Source organism: Pecten maximus, chromosome 8, assembly GCF_902652985.1.
Source record: "Pecten maximus chromosome 8, xPecMax1.1, whole genome shotgun sequence".
Taxonomy (NCBI): Eukaryota; Metazoa; Mollusca; class Bivalvia; order Pectinida; family Pectinidae; genus Pecten; species Pecten maximus.
Window position 1 is genome coordinate 2,510,555 of NC_047022.1, and position 21,395 is coordinate 2,531,949.

The following is a 21,395-nucleotide window of genomic DNA, read 5'->3' on the forward strand; positions in this document are numbered from 1 at the left end:
ATATACTGTATACCCCACTCAATCTGACAGAGACAAGTCAGACATATATATACTGTATACCCCACTCAATCTGACATAGACAAGCCAGACATATATATACTGTATACCCCACTCAATCTGACAGAAACAAGTCAGACATATATATACTGTATACCCCACTCAATCTGATAGAGACAAGTCAGACTTATATATACTGTATACCCCACTCAATCTGAGAGAGACAAGTCAGACATATATATACTGTATACCCCACTCAATCTGACAGAGACAAGTCAGACATATATACTGTATACACCACTCAATCTGACAGAGACAAGCCAGACATATATATACTGTATACCCCACTCAATCTGATAGAGACAAGTCAGACACATATATATACTGTATACACCACTCAATCTGACAGAGACAAGTCAGACATATATATACTGTATACCCCACTCAATCTGACAGAGACAAGTCAGACATATATATACTGTATACCCCACTCAATCTGACAGAGACAAGTCAGACATATATATACTGTATACCCCACTCAATCTGAGAGAGACGAGTCAGACATATATGTACTGTATACCCCACTCAATCTGAGAGAGACAAGTCAGACATATATATACTGTATACCCCACTCAATCTGACAGAGACAAGTAAGACATATATATACTGTATACCCCACTCAATCTGACAGAGACAAGCCAGACATATATATACTGTATACCCCACTCAATCTGACAGAGACAAGTCAGACATATATATACTGTATACCCCACTCAATCTGATAGACAAGTCAGACATATATATACTGTATACCCCACTCAATCTGACAGAGACAAGTCAGACATATATATACTGTATACCCCACTCAATCTGACAGAGACAAGTCAGACATATATATACTGTATACCCCACTCAATCTGATAGACAAGCCAGACATATATATACTCTATACCCCACTCAATCTGACAGAGACAAGCCAGACATATATATACTGTATACCCCACTCAATCTCACAGAGACAAGTCAGACATATATATACTGTATACCCCACTCAATCTGACAGAGACAAGTCAGACATATATACTGTATACCCCACTCAATCTGATAGACAAGCCAGACATATATATACTGTATACCCCACTCAATCTGACAGAGACAAGTCAGACATATATATACTGTATACCCCACTCAATCTGATAGACAAGCCAGACATATATATACTGTATACCCCACTCAATCTGACAGAGACAAGTCAGACATATATATACTGTATACCCCACTCAATCTGACAGAGACAGGTCAGACATATATACTGTATACACCACTCAATCTGACAGAGACAAGTCAGACATATATATACTGTATACCCCACTCAATCTGATAGACAAGTCAGACATATATATACTGTATACCCCACTCAATCTGACAGAGACAAGTCAGACATATATATACTGTATACCCCACTCAATCTGACAGAGACAAGTCAGACATATATATACTGTATACCCCACTCAATCTGAGAGAGACAAGTCAGACATATATATACTGTATACCCCACTCAATCTGACAGAGACAAGTCAGAAATATATATACTGTATACCCCACTCAATCTGATAGAGACAAGTCAGACATATATATACTGTATACCCCCACTCAATCTGATAGAGACAAGTCAGACATATATATACTGTATACCCCACTCAATCTGATAGAGACAAGTCAGACATATATATACTGTATACCCCACTCAATCTGATAGAGACAAGTCAGACATATATATACTGTATACCCCACTCAATCTGACAGAGACAAGTCAGAAATATATATACTGTATACCCCACTCAATCTGATAGAGACAAGTCAGACATATATATACTGTATACCCCACTCAATCTGATAGAGACAAGTCAGACATATATATACTGTATACCCCACTCAATCTGATAGAGACAAGTCAGACATATATATACTGTATACCCCACTCAATCTGAGAGAGACGAGTCAGACATATATGTACTGTATACCCCACTCAATCTGACAGAGACAATTCAGACATATATATACTGTATACACCACTCAATCTGACAGAGACAAGTCAGACATATATATACTGTATACCCCACTCAATCTGACAGAGACAAGTCAGACATATATATACTGTATACCCCACTCAATCTGACAGAGACAAGTCAGACATATATATACTGTATACCCCACTCAATCTGACAGAGACAAGTCAGACATATATATACTGTATACACCACTCAATCTGACAGAGACAAGTCAGACACATATACTGTATACCCCACTCAACCTGACAGAGACAAGTCAGACATATGTATACTGTATACCCCACTCAATCTGACAGAGACAAGTCAGACATATATATACTGTATACCCCACTGAATCTGACAGAGACAAGTCAGACATATATACTGTATACCCCACTCAATCTGACAGAGACAAGTCAGACATATTTATACTGTATACCCCACTCAATCTGACAAAGACAAGTCAGACATATATATACTGTATACCCCACTCAATCTGACAGAGACAAGTCAGACATATATATACTGTATACCCCACTCAATCTGACAGAGACAAGTCAGACACATATACTGTATACACCACTCAATCTGACAGAGACAAGTCAGACATATATATACTGTATACCCCACTCAATCTGACAGAGACAAGTCAGACATATATATACTGTATACCCCACTCAATCTGACAGAGACAAGACAGACACATATACTGTATACCCCACTCAATCTGACAGAGACAAGTCAGACATATATATACTGTATACATCACTCAATCTGAGAGAGACAAGTCAGACATATATACAGTATACCCCACTCAATCTGACAGAGACAATTCAGACATATATATACTGTATACCCCACTCAATCTGACAGAGACAAGTCAGACATATATATACTGTATACCCCACTCAATCTGACAGAGACAATTCAGACATATATATACTGTATACCCCACTCAATCTGATAGAGACAAGTCAGACTTATATATACTGTATACCCCACTCAATCTGACAGAGACAAGTCAGACATATATATACTGTATACCCCACTCAATCTGACAGAGACAGGTCAGACATATATACTGTATACACCACTCAATCTGACAGAGACAAGTCAGACATATATACTGTATACCCCACTCAATCTGATAGAGACAAGTCAGACATATATATACTGTATACACCACTCAATCTGACAGAGACAAGTCAGACATATATATACTGTATACCCCACTCAATCTGACAGAGACAATTCAGACATATATATACTGTATACCCCACTCAATCTGACAGAGACAATTCAGACATATATATACTGTATACCCCACTCAATCTGACAGAGACAATTCAGACATATATATACTGTATACACCACTCAATCTGACAGAGGCATTTTACAAAGAATTGCGTCTTTCATTCAAACATAAAGACATATTTGGTATCTGGATGACGGTTCCCAGTCCTTTATTTTGATTATCGAAAGTTAAATAATTCTCTGGTGGCCTTTGAAACGATTTCATCATTATAACAACAGAAATCGAAGGTCACGGCAGGCATTATATAAGATATAAATTTGAATTCTAGTTATTTGGAATTAGTCACCTAAACTGCTCTAAAATTGATGAGCAGTTCGCTTGCTTTGATCTTATCAAAGTATAGAAACAGAATTATCGACCGTCTATCAATGTTTAGGGTTACTCTATTTCTATATTGTGATTGTGTTGTTTCTGCGGGTTTTTTTTAAAATTTTATTTCGATATGTAATCTTTACGAGTTGGGTAATTTCCGCGATTCTTTTCACCTGTTCCATAAATACCACATACATCACAAAATAATGATTATGTGGGAAGCCCCTCCTCGATAACGGTGATATTCCTTGTTTTTTAAGTATTACAGCCTGGGGCTCCCGGACATCTGGTGATCAGTATAAAAATATTGTAGAATTAATCTATCTATATCTTGTGATCAATTGTGTCATTTAAAGGGATATTCCTTTCCTTTTGATCTTTTGTCCGTGATTAATGTAGCGTAATATAGCACACGTAAATACAGATCAAAAGACAGATTCGAAACGAACACCTAACTAGTTCAATATTGATATCCTGCATGTCGCGACGTAATACGTTTAATAATAATGACAATAATAAATTTAACGTATATTTTTTTCTGGAAATGTTGATTCATCGTATTCAGAAGATAAAATTAAATTGCCTCCATGATCAATATCTGTGTGATAACCACGTATTGCCAATACCAACATGTTGTTTTTATATTCAACCACAAAGGAGTCTTGGAAGAGTCAGAAGTGTTAAAAATGCAGATTGTTACCTAATAAAATATAGTTTTAGAAGACTGCCTAATTTAATTTGATGGATTTGATGTGTATTTAGTTGTTAAATTTGATGGATTTGATGTGTATGAAGTAGTTACCGTTTAACACAGAGCATTGTAATGACCAAACATTGTTTCTTTGTAATGCACTTTTATGCGGATATTCAGAAACCTTAATTTGAGGGATAAGTTAGCTAAATAGGATGTGAAAGTATTGGTCTGAAGAAGGACCCTTGATATGTTTTTTTTGGGGGGGGGGGGGGGGGGGGGGGGGGGGGGGGGGACCAAAAAGTTGTCTCCAAAAAGAAGTGGCCTGTATTCACCAGGCGATTTAATCATTTTATTATTTTTTATTGAATCATTTAAAAAGAGTATGGTTTATATAACGAAGGCCGGTGTCGATATGTATTTCTTTTTGTAGGATTTTAACACTATCAGACTTTCTGTACAATAAAAGGCACACTGTTCGTGTTATATTACGCGTTGTAGTTTAAGCGTGAATAAACAAGAAATGCTAGCCTGGATATATCAATGTTACATGATGAAGCGGTCGGTAACCTTTGGTGATATAATACTTTAAGAAAAAAATAGGATTTTATTCTGAAATCTAATCATATTGATTGTCATCAACTTAACATAAGTCAGAACGTGGGGTGTACACATCTATTTTGGTGTTATTTAACACTGGACGATTATATCCGTCAAACAAACAACGTGTCAAAATGTTTGGAAGAACATTAACATAACAGGTTCTACCGCCATTTATCACTACCTCAGGTATAACCCACTATCTCACATTTCTATAGGATTTAACCAGTGTGGAGATGGTCTCAGTTTATGGACAAATAATGACGTCCTTCAATAAATCACATCTGTAAGGATAATATTTAATTATCAAAATATCCTTTATGTTGAACTGACCAGCTCAAAGAACATAAACTAACCTCCTGAAAAGTTTTATTACAAGTGTACGTGAAGTTGATCTACTATATTAAAAAAGTACACTTAAAATCAAAACGGCATATTTTGAAGTGTACGTACTGTAGTTCAATCAATATCACTACTTGAAAAATCTAAAGATATTTTGCAAGCTTGCCAAGCAGTCGGTCACATAAGGCGTTTATCAAATTTCTTATTTAAAAGATAAAACATAAACATTCCAGTATTCAACACCCCACATAGATTTTGGTGGACATTAACCCCGAATCCGACCAGACCTGTGATACATGATGGTAAATATTGTAAAGGAGATATATTTATCCGCCGAAACCTTATATGCTAAGTTTTCAGTTCTTGAGTCAATAATTCTTAGAGAACATTAGCTGAGTCCAAACATGTCAGCTTAGGTCGGGATTACGATGATAGTGTATATTATAAAAAAGTAGGATCGCTTTCACTCAGGACATGGCAGTAAAGATAACGATATTTGTTTTGCGGTTTGATATTGTACAGTAGGGCACATATGTTTTATGGTTGTTTAAAACTAACGTAGTGGTAGTCATACGTGATAAATCAAATATGTGTTTGAATGCTAGTTTCTAGAATTACTAACTTTCACTTTGCCATCAAACATGATTTGACCTGGAATTACTTATGGTTATAAGTGTTTTTCTTGTTCTTCCCTCTTGATGCTAGACTTATAATTGGTCCTATAGAAATATCTTTTTAGCGCTATCCCTTACTTAACTTCTGATATTATTTGATGTGAGGAGGATGATATAATCCATGCCGAAGAATGAAGAGAATGAATTAACAATTATTTTAAACTTGTTGACGATTTAAGAAAATAGTCAGTATTAAACCATACCGTTTTTATCAAACAGTTATCTATACGGAACGATCTCTGTCTCGGCGTCCTCTATACGAAATGAAAGTTATATCAAACAGCAAATTGGTTTTAGATGAATTTCTCTCTAGATATCTGATTTTGAAGTTTAGAAATAATAATTTAATTGTAAAGTATAAAGTGAAAAGATAAACAAAGTTTGTGTTTGTTTCTGTGGACTTTAGATATGGTGTTAAATAAAACGTTGTTGTAATGGCTGTACATTCATAGATAACAATCAGGTCAAACGTCCTTATGAAATCCAGGTGAAATATCTGTGGGGTCGTCTGTCACCAGGAATAGAGAGGCTATTTCCGTAGTACTTACCTAGTCAACTTAATATGATAATTTGAGATAAGCATGGATCATAGTCTACAGCTTTTAGATATAGTAAAACTAATCATGTAACTCTCAATAAAATTTGTGATATAACTTAGTAAACTGCATATAACATACATGTTAGATATCTTGAGTATGAAACAGATCGGCGAGCAAACTTGTCGTTTACTCAATTTGGTAGTCTCGAGGGCTGACACCTGTCCTGTTTAAGGTGTTTGTGCAGACAGGGCTTTCTGTGACTTGTGTTGCTAGCACGCTACGTTTACGTAAGATTAAAACACTACCGTAGGCCAGGTAAAGACAAATACCTGTGTGAAAAAACTAGGATGAAATATTTAACCTTAAATAAGAATTACAGCTCAAGATGTCTTATTGAAATGTATGTTGTGATGCACGAGGGAGGGTGATGTACGTGTGTGTGTGTGTGTGTGTGTGTGTGTGTGTGATGTACGAGGGAAGGTAATGTACCTACGCGACAATGATATAATTACTGCATGCACAGGTAATCCCGATTTTAAGAAATCTTTTTATTCGATATACATGTATATTGATAAATCAATAGATTTGGAACTGGAATCTATTTGACAAGTAAGGAAAACATACAGATTTAAAGAACAGTTGTTTTAGCATCGTAGAATGTCTTTTTATTTCTAAAATCTTGAGCTGAACGTTATTTTGGAAATATGCTGAAGGATTCAGATTTTCAAAAAATCTAGGGCGTTTTCTAGTTTTTGAATTCTATATCCTCCCTTTAAACTTGGTATGTTGTGTTTAGATATGATATCGATGAAGTAGGTTCTTTGAAGTTTTTGTCCTGATTCTACTTAATATAAATTTACTTAATCTATAAGACAACTTCTTCAAACCACGTCACGTCAAGGTGACCTCTAAATCACACACTTTGCCGCTTTTACTTGTAGTGTCTATGTTAACAGACAGGTTAAAAAGATGAAATATCACCATTCGAGCAATAACCCCAAATAAACTTATTAAGACGGTCATTATGAATGAGGTCACGTTTGGGGACCGGTTTTGCTGGTATAAAAATAAGATTGATCCCGGATAAGTGTCATTTGATCTTTGATAAAACGGGACAGAGAACAAAGTCGAAAAGGAACCTATTTATTTATAACAAACGGAATCTATTAGGTCAATTTCATTTCAACGGTCATGTGATCGCTGAAATGTATGGCTTTTTCAATTTCAATTAATTGATATTATCACGAGTAAATAGGGAGATAATTGCTCAGGTGTTGTCTGTCAGAATGTTTTGATGAATAGTCAGATACATTTTAATGCCCCAGGCAGCAAAGTTGAATTATAGAGGCGTGGCTAGATATAGAGTATAGGTAACACCAAACGTACACAGGTGTGGCTAAGTAACTGATATCTATAGCTAGGTACTACTGTACTATATATAGGTAACAAATGTACACAGGTGTGTCTATAGCTAGGTACTACTGTACTATATATAGATAACAAACGTACACAGGTGTGTCTATAGCTAGGTACTACTGTACTATATATAGATAACAAACGTACACAGGTGTGTCTATAGCTAGGTACTACTGTACTATATATAGATACAACAAACGTACACAGGTGTGTCTATAGCTAGGTACTACTGTACTACATGTATATATAGGTAACAAACGTACACAGGTGTGTCTATAGCTAGGTACTACTGTACTATATATAGATACAACAAACGTACACAGGTGTGTCTAGAGCTAGGTACTACTGTACTATATATAGATAACAAACGTACACAGGTGTGTCTATAGCTAGGTACTACTGTACTATATATAGGTAACAAACGTACACAGGTGTGTCTATAGCTAGGTACTACTGTAATATATATAGGTAACAAACGTACACAGGTGTGTCTATAGCTAGGTACTACTGTACTATATATAGATAACAAACGTACACAGGTGTGTCTATAGCTATGTACTACTGTACTATATATATATACAACAAACTTACACAGGTGTGTCTATAGCTAGTTACTACTGTACTACATGTATATATACAACAAACGTACACAGGTGTGTCTATAGCTAGGTACTACTGTACTACATGTATATATAGGTAACAAACGTACACAGGTGTGTCTATAGCTAGGTACTACTGTACTATATATATATACAACAAACGTACACAGGTGTGTCTATAGCTAGGTACTACTGTACTACATGTATATATAGGTAACAAACGTACACAGGTGTGTCTATAGCTAGGTACTACTGTACTATATAACGTACACAGGTGTGTCTATAGCTAGGTACCCCTATATATACCCCCTATATATAGGTAACAAACGTACACAGGTGTGTCTATAGCTAGGTACTACTGTACTATATATAGGTAACAAACTTACACAGGTGTGTCTATAGCTAGGTACTACTGTACTATATATAGACAACAAACGTACACAGATGTGTCTATAGCTAGGTACTACTGTACTATATATAGGTAACAAACATACACAGGTGTGTCTATAGCTAGGTACTACTGTACTATATATAGGTAACAAACGTACACAGGTATGTCTATAGCTAGGTACTACTGTAATATATATAGGTAACAAACGTACACAGGTGTGTCTATAGCTAGGTACTACTGTACTATATATAGGTAACAAACGTACACAGGTGTGTCTATAGCTAGGTACTACTGTACTATATATAGATACAACAAACGTACACAGGTGTGTCTATAGCTAGGTACTACTGTAATATATATAGGTAACAAACGTACACAGGTGTGTCTATAGCTAGGTACTACTGTACTATATATAGATACAACAAACGTACACAGATGTGTCTATAGCTAGGTACTACTGTACTATATATAGATAACAAACGTACACAGGTGTGTCTATAGCTAGGTACTACTGTACTATATATAGGTTACAAACGTACACAGGTGTGTCTATAGCTAGGTACTACTGTACTATATATAGGTAACAAACGTACACAGGTGTGTCTATAGCGAGGTACTACTGTACTATATATAGGTAACAAACGTACACAGGTGTGTCTATAGCTAGGTACTACTGTACTATATATAGATACAACAAACGTACACAGGTGTGTCTATAGCTAGGTACTACTGTACTATATATAGGTAACAAACGTACACAGGTGTGTCTATAGCGAGGTACTACTGTACTATATATAGGTAACAAACGTACACAGGTGTGTCTATAGCTAGGTACTACTGTACTATATATAGATACAACAAACGTACACAGGTGTGTCTATAGCTAGGTACTACTGTACTATATATAGGTAACAAACGTACACAGGTGTGTCTATAGCTAGGTACTACTGTACTATATATAGGTAACAAACGTACACAGGTGTGTCTATAGCTAGGTACTACTGTACTATATATAGAAAATAAACGTACACAGATGTGTATAGCGAGGTACTACTGTACTATATATAGACAACAAACGTACACAGGTGTGTCTATAGCTAGGTACTACTGTACTATATATAGGTAACAAACGTACACAGGTGTGTCTATAGCTAGGTACTACTGTACTATATATAGATAACAAACGTACACAGATGTGTCTATAGCTAGGTACTACTGTAATATATATAGGTAACAAACGTACACAGGTGTGTCTATAGCTAGGTACTACTGTACTATATATAGATACAACAAACGTACACAGGTGTGTCTATAGCTAGGTACTACTGTACTATATATAGACAACAAACGTACACAGGTGTGTCTATAGCTAGGTACTACTGTACTATATATAGATAACAAACGTACACAGGTGTGTCTATAGCGAGGTACTACTGTACTATATATAGACAACAAACGTACACAGGTGTGTCTATAGCTAGGTACTACTGTACTATATATAGATACAACAAACGTTCACAGGTGTGTCTATAGCGAGGTGCTACTGTACTATATATAGGTAACAACAAACGTACACAGGTGTGTCTATAGCTAGGTACTACTGTACTATATATAGGTAACAATAAACGTACACAGGTGTGTCTATAGCTAGGTACTACTGTACTATATATAGATACAACAAACGTACACAGGTGTGTCTATAGCGAGGTGCTACTGTACTATATATAGGTAACAAATGTACACAGGTGTGTCTATAGCTAGGTACTACTGTACTATATATAGACAACAAACGTACACAGGTGTGTCTATAGCGAGGTGCTACTGTACTATATATAGACAACAAACGTACACAGGTGTGTCTATAGCGAGTTACTACTGTACTATATATAGACAACAAACGTACACAGGTGTGTCTATAGCTAGGTACTACTGTAATATATATAGGTAACAAACGTACACAGGTGTGTCTATAGCTAGGTACTACTGTCTTGTGTATAACTTATAAGCATTATCGTATCACGTTTTGGTAAATAAAGGACATCTGGTATATAGATATCATATATGACATTTCAAACTTCTATCTAAACATGGCGTCTCAAGTACTGGGATAGGGTTAGGGTTAAGTAATGTTAAGGTGTTTTGGTAGGATTTCTGCCATTATTGCTTACGATTTTTTAAAAAATTATTTCTGCTGTGGTCATTATTAGTTAAGCATTGTTTGCAAGCTCAGTATACAATGGAATTACGGTACAGGGGATAGATACCCGGACTGATGGAGTGGACTAGGATTAGTGGTTTATGGGATGGGTGAGGTGACGAGAGTTCAACAACTGGACAATATGGATCAATTACTACCAGATCATAGATATGTAGGTAAGGTGTATTGTCTGATATCACGGGGTACTGTACTCTTAATACGTCTAGCTCTCAGTAACCGTGAGGGTGTATTTGAGATCTGTGATTGACAGACCAACTCTAAAAAGGACCTAGGTATTCACTGTTCTCTGTTTAATGTATGTAATATCATGATGACCTAATTTGTAATACTAACATCAAACATTTTCTTGTTTTAGTTGTGAAAAAAATGAACTGGTTTAAATATTTCAGAATGAAATTTGAACATCAATGCAGCAAAAAATAACAGCACTTACATCACAAACACAAAAAACGCAGATAAAATAAAATATTGAAACAATTAACGCGATCTGAAGTGATCGGGAAATTTAAAACGAAAATAACTAAAATATTACAAAAAACATCCACACATAGCACCAGCGGAGGAACTTAATTTTACTGGAACAAAATAATCAAATGTTTACATGTTTAATATGCTGTAACCATAGTCTGTTAGTATAGGTAGACAGAAACATGACATAACCCCTAGTCTGTACTGTATGTAGACAGAAACATGACATAACCCCTAGTCTGTACGTATAGGTAGACAGAAACATGACATAGCCCCTAGTCTGTACTCTAGGTAGACAGAAACATGACATAGCCCCTAGTCTGTACTATAGATAGACAGAAACATGACATAGCCCCTAGTCTGTACGTATAGGTAGACAGAAACATGACATAGCCCCTAGTCTGTACTATAGGTAGACAGAAACATGACATAGCCCCTAGTCTGTACTATAGGTAGGCAGAAACATGACATAGCCCCTAGTCTGTACTATAGATAGACAGAAACATGACATAGCCCCTAGTCTGTACTATAGGTAGACAGAAACATGACATAGCCCCTAGTCTGTACTATAGGTAGACAGAAACATGACATAGCCCCTAGTCTGTAAGTATAGGTAGACAGAAACATGACATAACCCCTAGTCTGTACTATAGGTAGACAGAAACATGACATAGCCCCTAGTGTGTACTGTATGTAGACAGAAACATGACATAGCCCCTAGTCTGTACGTATAGGTAGACAGAAACATGACATAGCCCCTAGTCTGTACTATAGGTAGACAGAAACATGACATAGCCCCTAGTCTGTACTATAGGTAGACAGAAACATGACATAGCCCCTAGTCTGTACCCTAGGTAGACAGAAACATGACATAGCCCCTAGTCTGTACTATAGATAGACAGAAACATGACATAGCCCCTAGTCTGTAAGTATAGGTAGACAGAAACATGACATAGCCCCTAGTCTGTACGTATAGGTAGACAGAAACATGACATAGCCCCTAGTCTGTACTGTAGGTAGACAGAAACATGACATAGCCCCTAGTCTGTACTATAGGTAGACAGAAACATGACATAGCCCCTAGTCTGTACTATAGGTAGGCAGAAACATGACATAGCCCCTAGTCTGTACTATAGATAGACAGAAACATGACATAGCCCCTAGTCTGTACTATAGGTAGACAGAAACATGACATAGCCCCTAGTCTGTACTATAGGTAGACAGAAACATGACATAGCCCCTAGTCTGTAAGTATAGGTAGACAGAAACATGACATAACCCCTAGTCTGTACTATAGGTAGACAGAAACATGACATAGCCCCTAGTGTGTACTGTATGTAGACAGAAACATGACATAGCCCCTAGTCTGTACGTATAGGTAGACAGAAACATGACATAGCCCCTAGTCTGTACTATAGGTAGACAGAAACATGACATAGCCCCTAGTCTGTACTATAGGTAGACAGAAACATGACATAGCCCCTAGTCTGTACCCTAGGTAGACAGAAACATGACATAGCCCCTAGTCTGTACTATAGATAGACAGAAACATGACATAGCCCCTAGTCTGTAAGTATAGGTAGACAGAAACATGACATAGCCCCTAGTCTGTACGTATAGGTAGACAGAAACATGACATAGCCCCTAGTCTGTACTGTAGGTAGACAGAAACATGACATAGCCCCTAGTCTGTACTGTAGGTAGACAGAAACATGACATAGCCCCTAGTCTGTACCCTAGGTAGACAGAAACATGACATAGCCCCTAGTCTGTACGTATAGGTAGACAGAAACATGACATAACCCCTAGTCTGTACTGTAGGTAGACAGAAACATGACATAGCCCCAAGTCTGTACTATAGGTAGACAGAAACATGACATAGCCCCTAATCTGTACTATAGGTAGACAGAAACATGACAAGCCCCTAGTCTGTACTATAGGTAGACAGAAACATGACATAGCCCCTAGTCTGTACTCTAGGTAGACAGAAACATGACATAGCCCCTAGTCTGTACTATAGGTAGACAGAAACATGACATAGCCCCTAGTCTGTACTATAGATAGACAGAAACATGACATAGCCCCTAGTCTGTACTGTAGGTAGACAGAAACATGATATAGCCCCTAGTCTGTACTGTAGGTAGACAGAAACATGACATAGCCCCTAGTCTGTACTGTAGGTAGACAGAAACATGACATAGCCCCTAGTCTGTACGTATAGGTAGACAGAAACATGACATAGCCCCTAGTCTGTACGTATAGTTAGACAGAAACATGACATAGCCCCTAGTCTGTACTGTAGGTAGACAGAAACATGACATAGCCCCTAGTCTGTACGTATAGGTAGACAGAAACATGACATAGCCCCTAGTCTGTACTGTAGGTAGACAGAAACATGACATAGCCCCTAGTCTGTACTATAGTTAGACAGAAACATGACATAGCCCCTAGTCTGTACGTATAGATAGACAGAAACATGACATAGCCCCCAGTCTGTACTATAGGTAGACAGAAACATGACATAGCTCCTAGTCTGTACTATAGGTAGACAGAAACATGACATAGCCCCTAGTCTGTACGTATAGGTAGACAGAAACATGACAAGCCCCTAGTCTGTAATGTAGGTAGACAGAAACATGACATAGCCCCTAGTCTGTACGTATAGGTAGACAGAAACATGACATAGCCCCTAGTCTGTAATGTAGGTAGACAGAAACATGACATAGCCCCTAGTCTGTACTGTAGGTAGACAGAAACATGACATAGCCCCTAGTCTGTACGTATAGGTAGACAGAAACATGACATAGCCCCTAGTCTGTAAGTATAGGTAGACAGAAACATGACATAGCCCCTAGTCTGTACGTATAGATAGACAGAAACATGACATAGCCCCTAGTCTGTACGTATAGGTAGACAGAAACATGACATAGGCCCTAGTCTGTACTATAGGTAGACAGAAACATGACATAGCCCATAGTCTGTACTATAGATAGACAGAAACATGACATAGCCCCTAGTCTGTACTATAGGTAGACAGAAACATGACATAGCCCCTAGTCTGTACTATAGGTAGACAGAAACATGACATAGCCCCTAGTCTGTACGTATAGGTAGACAGAAACATGACATAGCCCCTAGTCTGTACTGTAGGCAGACAGAAACATGACATAGCCCCTCGTCTGTAATATAGATAGACAGAAACATGACATAGCCCCTAGTCTGTACGTATAGGTAGACAGAAACATGACATAGCCCCTAGTCTGTACTGTAGGTAGACAGAAACATGACATAGCCCCTAGTCTGTACGTATAGATAGACAGAAACATGACATAGCCCCTAGTCTGTACTACAGGTAGACAGAAACATGACATAGCCCCTAGTCTGTACTATAGGTAGACAGAAACATGACATAGCCCCTAGTCTGTACTATAGATAGACAGAAACATGACATAGCCCCTAGTCTGTACTGTAGGTAGACAGAAACATGAATAGCCCCTAGTCTGTAAGTATAGGTAGACAGAAACATGACATAGCCCCTAGTCTGTAAGTATAGGTAGACAGAAACATGACATAGCCCCTAGTCTGTACTATAGATAGACAGAAACATGACATAGCCCCTAGTCTGTACTCTAGGTAGACAGAAACATGACATAGCCCCTAGTCTATACTATAGGTAGACAGAAACATGACATAGCCCCTAGTCTGTACTGTAGGTAGACAGAAACATGACATAGCCCCTAGTCTGTACTATAGGTAGACAGAAACATGACATAGCCCCTAGTCTGTACGTATAGGTAGACAGAAACATGACATAGCCCCTAGTCTGTACGTATAGGTAGACAGAAACATGACATAGCCCCTAGTCTGTACGTATAGGTAGACAGAAACATGACATAGCCCCTAGTCTGTACGTATAGGTAGACAGAAACATGACATAGTCCCTAGTCTGTACTGTAGGTAGACAGAAACATGACATAGCCCCTAGTCTGTACTCTAGGTAGACAGAAACATGACATAGCCCCTAGTCTGTACTGTAGGTAGACAGAAACATGACATAGCCCCTAGTCTGTACTATAGGTAGACAGAAACATGACATAGCACTAGTCTGTACTCTAGGTAGACAGAAACATGACATAGCCCCTAGTCTGTACGTATAGGTAGACAGAAACATGACATAGCCCCTAGTCTGTACTATAGATAGACAGAAACATGGCATAGCCCCTAGTCTGCACGTACTATAGGTAGGCAGAAACATGACATAGCCCCTAGTCTGTACGTATAGGTAGACAGAAACATGACATAGCCCCTAGTCTGTACTCTAGGTAGACAGAAACATGACATAGCCCCTAGTCTGTAAGTATAGGTAGACAGAAACATGGCATAGCCCCTAGTCTGTACGTATAGGTAGACAGAAACATGACATAGCCCCTAGTCTGTACGTATAGGTAGACAGAAACATGACATAGGCCCTAGTCTGTACTATAGGTAGACAGAAACATGACATAGCCCATAGTCTGTACTATAGATAGACAGAAACATGACATAGCCCCTAGTCTGTACTATAGGTAGACAGAAACATGACATAGCCCCTAGTCTGTACTATAGGTAGACAGAAACATGACATAGCCCCTAGTCTGTACGTATAGGTAGACAGAAACATGACATAGCCCCTAGTCTGTACTGTAGGCAGACAGAAACATGACATAGCCCCTCGTCTGTAATATAGATAGACAGAAACATGACATAGCCCCTAGTCTGTACGTATAGGTAGACAGAAACATGACATAGCCCCTAGTCTGTACTGTAGGTAGACAGAAACATGACATAGCCCCTAGTCTGTACGTATAGGTAGACAGAAACATGACATAGCCCCTAGTCTGTACTACAGGTAGACAGAAACATGACATAGCCCCTAGTCTGTACTATAGGTAGACAGAAACATGACATAGCCCCTAGTCTGTACTATAGATAGACAGAAACATGACATAGCCCCTAGTCTGTACTGTAGGTAGACAGAAACATGAATAGCCCCTAGTCTGTAAGTATAGGTAGACAGAAACATGACATAGTCCCTAGTCTGTACGTATAGGTAGACAGAAACATGACATAGCCCCTAGTCTGTACGTATAGGTAGACAGAAACATGACATAGTCCCTAGTCTGTAAGTATAGGTAGACAGAAACATGACATAGCCCCTAGTCTGTAAGTATAGGTAGACAGAAACATGACATAGCCCCTAGTCTGTACTATAGATAGACAGAAACATGACATAGCCCCTAGTCTGTACTCTAGGTAGACAGAAACATGACATAGCCCCTAGTCTATACTATAGGTAGACAGAAACATGACATAGCCCCTAGTCTGTACTGTAGGTAGACAGAAACATGACATAGCCCCTAGTCTGTACTATAGGTAGACAGAAACATGACATAGCCCCTAGTCTGTACTATAGGTAGACAGAAACATGACATAGCCCCTAGTCTGTAAGTATAGGTAGACAGAAACATGACATAGCCCCTAGTCTGTAAGTATAGGTAGACAGAAACATGACATAACCCCTAGTCTGTACTATAGGTAGACAGAAACATGACATAGCCCCTAGTCTGTACTATAGGTAGACAGAAACATGACATAGTCCCTAGTCTGTAAGTATAGGTAGACAGAAACATGACATAGCCCCTAGTCTGTAAGTATAGGTAGACAGAAACATGACATAGCCCCTAGTCTGTACTATAGATAGACAGAAACATGACATAGCCCCTAGTCTGTACTCTAGGTAGACAGAAACATGACATAGCCCCTAGTCTATACTATAGGTAGACAGAAACATGACATAGCCCCTAGTCTGTACTGTAGGTAGACAGAAACATGACATAGCCCCTAGTCTGTACTATAGGTAGACAGAAACATGACATAGCCCCTAGTCTGTACTATAGGTAGACAGAAACATGACATAGCCCCTAGTCTATACTATAGGTAGACAGAAACATGACATAGCCCCTAGTCTGTACTGTAGGTAGACAGAAACATGACATAGCCCCTAGTCTGTACTATAGGTAGACAGAAACATGACATAGCCCCTAGTCTGTACTATAGGTAGACAGAAACATGACATAGCCCCTAGTCTGTACGTATAGGTAGACAGAAACATGACATAGCCCCTAGTCTGTACGTATAGGTAGACAGAAACATGACATAGCCCCTAGTCTGTACGTATAGGTAGACAGAAACATGACATAGTCCCTAGTCTGTACTGTAGGTAGACAGAAACATGACATAGCCCCTAGTCTGTACTCTAGGTAGACAGAAACATGACATAGCCACTAGTCTGTACTGTAGGTAGACAGAAACATGACATAGCCCCTAGTCTGTACTATAGGTAGACAGAAACATGACATAGCCCTAGTCTGTACTCTAGGTAGACAGAAACATGACATAGCCCCTAGTCTGTACGTATAGGTAGACAGAAACATGACATAGCCCCTAGTCTGTACTATAGATAGACAGAAACATGGCATAGCCCCTAGTCTGCACGTACTATAGGTAGGCAGAAACATGACATAGCCCCTAGTCTGTACGTATAGGTAGACAGAAACATGACATAGCCCCTAGTCTGTACTCTAGGTAGACAGAAACATGACATAGCCCCTAGTCTGTAAGTATAGGTAGACAGAAACATGACATAGCCCCTAGTCTGTACGTATAGGTAGACAGAAACATGACATAGCCCCTAGTCAGTACTATAGGTAGACAGAAACATGACATAGCCCCTAGTCTGTACGTATAGGTAGACAGAAACATGGCATAGCCCCTAGTCTGTACGTATAGGTAGACAGAAACATGACATAGCCCCTAGTCTGTAATGTAGGTAGGCAGAAACATGACATAGCCCCTAGTCTGTACTATAGGTAGACAGAAACATGACATAGCCCCTAGTCTGTATTATAGGTAGACAGAAACATGACATAGCCCCTTGTCTGTACTATAGGTAGACAGAAACATGACATAGCCCCTAGTCTGTACCCTAGGTAGACAGAAACATGACATAGCCCCTAGTCTGTACCCTAGGTAGACAGAAACATGACATAGCCCCTAGTCTGTACTATAGATAGATAGAAACATGACATAGCCCCTAGTCTGTACTATAGGTAGACAGAAACATGACATAGCCCCTAGTCTGTACTGTAGGTAGACAGAAACATGACATAGCCCCTAGTCTGTACTATAGGTAGACAGAAACATGACATAGTCCCTAGTCTGTACGTATAGGTAGACAGAAACATGACATAACCCCTAGTCTGTACGTATAGGTAGACAGAAACATGACATAGCCCCTAGTCTGTACGTATAGGTAGACAGAAACATGACATAACCCCTAGTCTGTACGTATAGGTAGACAGAAACATGACATAACCCCTAGTCTGTACGTATAGGTAGACAGAAACATGACATAGCCCCTAGTCTGTACTATAGGTAGAAAGAAACATGACATAGCCCCTAGTCTGTACTGTAGGTAGACAGAAACATGACATAGCCCCTAGTCTGTACGTATAGGTAGACAGAAACATGACATAGCTCCTAGTCTGTACTATAGATAGACAGAAACATGACATACGGTAATAAACCAAGTCACACAAAACAAACGTTTTCTGGTGACATGACTCTATCCCTCATAAAACAGTAGTTTATATATTTACTACTGGTGTGAATTTCAAATTTAAATTCAAATTATTTCACGGCATTTACTCTGATTAGGCGATGATACACTTTTTGATCACATGATCCCCCGGTTTTTAGGGGACAATTTAATGTAACCAAATATGTTACACATGCAGTTGAGTCCTCAAAACTGTGTGTTCGAACTATACCAGTTACCCAAGGTTAAAGGTCACGTTGGGGTTAAATTCAGGATTTTTTTTTCTAAAAAAGGTACAAGTTGATATTGCTATGTGGCTATGTTTTGTGGATGACTTTGGCACGAGCTATTTGTTTTTTTGTTTATTAAACTTAATGTGCGTGCACCATTGACGTTATCAAATGCGTATCTGTGAATGGAACAAGGCAACAAGGCTGTGCGCCTGTCGAATAAATCAAGATGTCGGTGCTATCAAAATATCATCACTATTGATCAATCCCACCACGTTCTGACCATGTTAACCTTTTATTTATGGAAGAACAGACACAAATAAAGCCGTTTTACAGTGTCACAAATTGATATCAAAAAGAGAATTATGTGTACCTATTTAACATGTTGTAAGACGTGTCAAAGTATTGGTATCACACATCTCATCAGGCAGCACGCGAGGCTGTCGCTGTTTACAGTTTCCTGCTATGAAATAACATTTTTGTTGAAATTTGAAAAAAGAGATTTTAACAGGTTTCCAGTTTAAAATGCCCTTATGTACGATAGCATCATTGTACATGTATTGTAGTTGTAATTTTATTTGTAACCTTTAAGATGTTTAAAGCTTTAGATAGCATCCGCTATCATATTACGTCTTAACAGGTGGTCTACGTACAACGGTAAACCAATCAATCGTTCAAATGTGAAGATTGACACACAATGACAGTCACCATTTAACTCGATCGGGTCCAGATAGGATTACATCGGAAAGTCGACAGCAATTTATAACAAAATTATTAGAGTTGGTAGCTTGTAATAGACAATACGAAGCATTGTTGGCAGCAGTAGTTTACGGCTTTCCGTTATTTAACAAATCAAATAAACCAACACATTGATATGATTTTATAAACATTGTATAACTCAACACATTAATATGTGATATACATTGTATAAATCAAAATATTTAAATATGATAAACATTGTAGAAATCAAAACATTAAAATGTCATCAACATTATATAAATCAAAACATTAATATGTGATATACATTGTATCAATTAAAACATTAATATGTGATATACATTGTATCAATTAAAACATTTATATGTGATATACATTGTATCAATTAAAACATTAATATGTGATATACATTGTATCAATTAAAACATTAATATGTGATATACATTGTATCAATTAAAACATTTATATGTGATATACATTGTATCAATTAAAACATTAATATGTGATATACATTGTATAAATCAACACATTAGAATGTGATATACATTGTATAAATCAAAACATTAGTATGTGATATACATTGTATAAATCAAAATATTTAAATATGATAAACATTGTATCAATCAAATCACTAAAATATGATATACAGTGTATAATTCATAGCATTGAAATATGATATATATTGTATAAATCAACGTATTGAAATGCAATATACATTGAATAAATCAACATATCAAAATGTGATACACATTGTATGAATCAAAACATTAAAATGTGATATACATTTTATAAACTACAGAAATCAATTATTTTGTAAGGTTAATAACAAATTAAGTAATGTAGCTTGATCTGTCATTCACTATCAGACTAATTAGACAGGTTTAAGTGAAGTCTTCACTGAAATTGTCAGTATTGATCCGCAAATGGAAATTAAATTCACGAAAACAACTCATAAGTGCAGTCTTCTTCGCTTTGTTACAGGACCAGTTCTATCGTCAATTTCTCACGGCTACAAATAACGCTTACAGCGATTTAAGTGTTAAAGATCCTATCTTGTACATTAGACTAAGTACACAGGATGTAATAGATGGTTTTAGTATATAGAGCTAATTACACATCTGGGGACTACTGATGACCTTAATTCCAGATTACCTGTCAGGTGGTCAGGATTATGGTCAGTCGTTATTGTTATATATAGT

At 37.6% G+C, this 21,395-nt stretch overlaps 1 protein-coding gene across 3 annotated transcripts in view; it reads left to right on the forward strand.

Moving 5' to 3' along the window:
- The window catches only part of LOC117332408 (cartilage matrix protein-like), an 83,307-nt gene that overhangs the window by 37,289 nt on the left and 24,623 nt on the right, over positions 1 to 21,395 (forward strand). The window lies entirely within an intron of this gene.